Source organism: Elgaria multicarinata, chromosome 6, assembly GCF_023053635.1.
Source record: "Elgaria multicarinata webbii isolate HBS135686 ecotype San Diego chromosome 6, rElgMul1.1.pri, whole genome shotgun sequence".
NCBI classification, from domain to species: Eukaryota; Metazoa; Chordata; class Lepidosauria; order Squamata; family Anguidae; genus Elgaria; species Elgaria multicarinata.
In genome coordinates, this window is record NC_086176.1 from 13,957,233 (window position 1) to 13,962,452 (window position 5,220).

A 5,220-nucleotide genomic window follows, 5' to 3' on the forward strand; every position below is an offset into this window, starting at 1 on the left:
TACAGCCTCTTCCCCCTCCCCACGGGATCAGTCCTTGACAATAAGGTGCAATTAAGAGGCTATTCTTTTCTAAAACCTCAGTCACATTCAGCAGAAAGCAATAAAAGGACAGGAAAGCTTTAATGAATGTTTGAAGAGACCCTTGTTGAATGGAATGTTCTTTCATGTGGAAGGGCATTACTGGATAATATACCATAGGTTTGTATCCCATGTTAGCCCTACTTAGAGTAGACCCATTGAAATGAAAGGGATCTAAAATGACAATAATAATAATAATAATAATAATAATAATAATAATAATAATAATAATAATAATAATTTTATTTGTTACCCGCCTCTCCCTCTGGATCGAGGCGGGGTACAACACAATTAAAAACAACATAAAGTACATAAACTAATTCAAACATTTAAAACCAGTGCATCATTAAAAGCAGCACACCATTAAAAAAGGCATCTTAAAATTCAGCTGGATAAGCCTGCCGGAAGAGATCAGACTTTATGGCTTTCTTAAATTCCGGAAGACTGGTAAGTTGACGAATCTCTCCCGGCAAGCCATTCCACAAAATGGGAGCAGCAGAAGAGAAGGTCCTCTGGGTAATAGTTGTCAGCCTTGTTTTTGTTGGCTGGAGTAAATTCTTCCCAGAGGACCTAAGTGTGCGGGGCAGATTGTACGGGAAAAGGCGATCCCGCAGGTAGCCTGGACCCAAACCATGCAGGGCTTCAAAGGTGATAACCAACACTTTATACTTCACCTGGAAACTAATTGGAATTGCATTGGATACAACCCATAGCTTCCAATGCCTTAGCAACACTAATAACACAATTCTATGCATGTCGACTCAGAAGTGAATCCTACTGAGTTCAGTAGGACATATTCTTAGATAATTGTGTCTAGGACAGCAGCCTAAAGCTCTAGTGTGGAAGCAACCCACCTTAGTAGAGTGCATGCAATCCATTCTAACGTCTGCCTCCCCAGTTCCCATCTACTGGTTGGAAGAATCCTTTTGCATCGGTAACCCTCCGCTCCTTTCAGCCACATGATAGCCTCAGTGTGCTCCGGCCCATAGACCATACATCTTTCTGAGAGGAAGGCACTTGATCTCATCAGCCTGGGAGTAATTATTTCAGAGAGGTAATGTAGCATGTGGCCCATATCAAAGACAGGAAGGAGCCACAGGGAGTGGAGTTGGGAGATCTGATGTAATTTCTGCTAAATTAAAGGCTCAATGTTCACACAGCTGAAGATGATCAAGACCTGCTTCCTCCTGCTAACAGTGTCCCTAAACTGTCACAAGACGGAAGTGGTTACAAGGACTTTTCAGAAATCTAAACGTGTAGCATTTCTTTCTAGCTGAGGGCCAGATTGGATGTGCTAGGGCATGTCTGTCCCATTCACACATAAAGCAAAGTGGGAGGTCTGTTCTTGACAAGGAGAGTACAGGAGAAGGGAGAAAAACTCACCACTCCTCTACTATAGAGGGGCTGTAGCTCAGTTGTCGAGCACCTGCTTTGTATGCACAAGGTCCACGGTTCAATCCCTGGCATCTCAGAGCGGGGCTGGAAAAATTCCTGCCTGGAACCCTGGAGAGCAGCTGCCAGTCAGTTTCGACAACACTGAGCTAGATGGATCAAGAGTGCCTTTACATTAAGGGGAATTTGTGTTGCTTACCCGGGGCATTTGTGCTTCCTATTTTATTTTTTTTTACACGATTGTTATGGGCTTAATTACACAGATGGAGAGGGGTGAGCACATTGTTTGAATTGAATGCTTCCCCTCCATTCAGTTCCATTGAGACAGCACCATCTAGTGGCGGAAGATCCCACTTTTTTTTCAGACGTTACCATTTTAAAAGTGGTTCTTTTCGTTACAGAAAATGGCAATAAAAATGCATACTCTGGGGAAAACTGCATATTAAAATGTGTATAAAAGGCACAAAGAAAAATTGCATATGAAACAAAATGTGAATTTTTGTGTAGACTAAAATAGTCCACAGACTGATGCAGTAATTGTACACATTGCACTTATGATTTCATTAGGCACAGATGATTCAATCAATTCTGGTTTCCCTCAGTTTCTTATTTTTAGGTTTGGTTTGTCCTATATTTTGATAAAAGTTCATATGCATTTTCGTGAGCATTTCTCGTAATACATGCATTTTTGTACGAAATTTTGCCAAATATACACATTTTGCAAACAATTTCTCCAAATGAATGCTATTTTCATGCATATAGCCATTTTTTGTGTGGAGAAGTGAGGAATTTGAAGGATAACAAGTTTCGGTTCACATATTGGTTCAAAAGTGTGGAGGTCAGGCAGGCTATAACTTTGTACTCTTTCGGTGCCTCCTGAAAACATCTTTATTCCAGGAAGCCTTTCACAGAATCATAGAATCATGGAATAGCAGAGTTGGAAGGGGCCTACAAGGCCATCGAGTCCAACCCCCTGCTCAATGCTGGAATCCACCCTAAAGCATCCCTGACAGGTGGTTGTCCAGCTGCCTCTTGAATGACTCCAGTGTGGGAGAGCCCACAACCTCCCTAGGTAACTGGTTCCATTGTCGTACTGCTCCCTGAGTCATTGTATTTGCTTCATTTAAAATTTGCTTTAAGTGTTTTATTTTGTTTTTATTTTCATTTTATCTTGTACACCACTCCAAATATTTTCAATGGGGAGTGGTATATAAACATTGTAAATAAATAAATAAAAGTGTGAAATAAGGAAAGTTTACATTAAAATGCGAACTGAACAAATTTCTCCCTCATACTTGCTTCCAAGAGGTACGGCTCTATCCTACTCTAGCTATGTACAAAAACAAAAATCATGTGGTCACAATGCAACAGAATGACTGGGACTACGTGGTTTTGGCCTAGGAAGTAACAGCTTTATTTCCCCCATATGCTCATGCTTCTTAGGTTTAGATGTTTGGGAAAAGGTTGCATTTGGCGGTGCTGTGCCAAAGATTTCTCCCACGTTTTTATCCCAACCATTCTCATTCAGTTTGATTGAAAAGAAATTGCTTTTGTTTGGGAAATTCCGAAAAATTCTCATGAGATGGGTTCACGTTTGTTGTGCTTCCCTTACTTTGGAGGTGGCCAAGGATGGGGGGGGGGGGGGGTTGCACGAATATCTTGCTTTCATTGAACAATCATCTTTCTGGCATCCTCAGCTTCCTGCATTCCAATTAAAGCCCAGGAAAAGATATCATGAGGTAATTCCTCCCATAGGGCTCTTTCAGATTAGGAAGTGCAGGCAACATGGGAGGCTGCAGAGCAAGGGAGAGATGTATAATACCAAGAAAACACCCACACAGCACCCTCAGTGGCCTTGCAGTGATTAGGTACGCTAAAAAAATGCCACATAAATGATGCACCAATAAATTATCAAATACCCTGAAAATGAGGCAGGACAATGGAAGCCTCTTTCCTGAGGTGACGAAAACTTTCAGCAAACTGGGCCATAGCTAGACGGGGTGAAATCCTGGGGCAATCCCCAGGATTGTCCCTGTGCATCCACATGATGCACAGGAGATCCTGGGAGCAGGGAGGGATGATCCCTCCCTGGGATCTCACCCTCCCCTTCGAGCTGCTTTTTCCATGGTCTTGGGATAATCCCAAGACTGTGGAATGTGTGTGCGGGCATCACGGTTTGTCCCGGTTACTCACGAGGAGCCGGGAGCCGCGCACGGGGCACAGAGCTCTTCAGGAGCTCTTTGCCTATCGGGGGGGTGGGGGGAGTGGTGGAAATTGTAAAAAAAAATAAACAAATAACTTATCTTTTGAGCACGAGCATTCTTGCACTCTGCTCCTTTAAGGAAAAAAACAAAATGGCGGGCTCTCGCGCGCCACGTGTAAACAGAGGGGGGATCTCACGATAAAAATAATGTGAGATCTTCACCCCTCCATCACGCTAGACCAGGTAGGTCTAGCTGAGGCCCTGGAGGACAGATTTTAGTACAACACCTGAAGCTAAACACAACAGTCTCACCCCTCCACATACCTGTACGGTGGTAGATGCATATTGGGAGCCAGCCTGCCCACACAGTTGATGCTGGTGCCACTTGCAGTGACAGCACACACGGGAGTGGGGGGAATCTTAGGAAAAAATGTAGAAGCTGTGGTACACCCCCTGCCAGTGGTGAGCCCTACCTGAGGATGTGTTGATATGTTGATTTTGTTACATCCGTTCTGTCTGTGTTTCGCAGATTATCAAGTCTCTTTCATTCTGTCATCTGCTTATTCACAGAATCAGAATTTTTGTTACCAGGATTTTGTTCGACTTGCGCTAATTTGCATTAGCCCTAATTCGCATTAGCACATGTGGCCACTTGTGCAAATGCCCTTTAGTGCTAATGCCCCAAGTGAAAAACCAGTCCACAAGTCCATGGAAGCTATCTGACTCAAAAAAAAAAAAGGCATTCTGCTGTAGAATCCATAGGTTGGCTTCAGAGAAATCCAAACTCATCATTACTAATTGTGGATTTTTCAGACATCCCTGTGAGACACCGTTGGAGAATTTACCCTTCCCAGGGAAAAAATGGTGAAAATGTGCCCCCAATTTCTCTGCCCACAAATGGGCTGGAGAATTTCGACTGGCCGTTTGTGCACTGCTCTAGTATCCTGATAAGAGTCAGCTATGGTTACACTAGTTTGCCTTTACTCCAACCTTTATAGACCTACATCTTTTTAAAGAGCAAAGGGAACATCAGGCTTGGGAGAGAAGCCTCATTCATCTATTATGCATCTTGAACGGAGGGTGTAGATGGGAAAGCACTGACAACTCTATTCCACAGTGTTATTCCAAGCTGGGTCTTTGAAGTTTATGCAGGGAATAAAAGCAGGCAGAAGTGTCTGCACAGCGTACATATCAAAGCAGCCTTGTGACATTACATACAAGTCCTTCTCACGGAGACGGCATGGCTTCCGTCTGCTCCCCTTTGATAGCATATGCGGCAGCAACAGAACAAGCGCTGCGTTGGGTTGACATGAGAACAGACTCATTCCAGAAGGGTAAACACAATTAGGAAATGCAGCATGGTGTTGCAAAGGCAACACCAAGGAAAGGTAACTATTTCAGATGGGGGTGAGAAAATAGGTAGGCATAGGCTCAGCTTACCCAAGTTCAAGGCATGTAGACCCACCCATGTTCAGACAAGATGCTAAGCCATGCTTAGGCCATACCCTTTTTGCAGTAAATGGTTAGTGAGCCTGTGTTTAAACTGC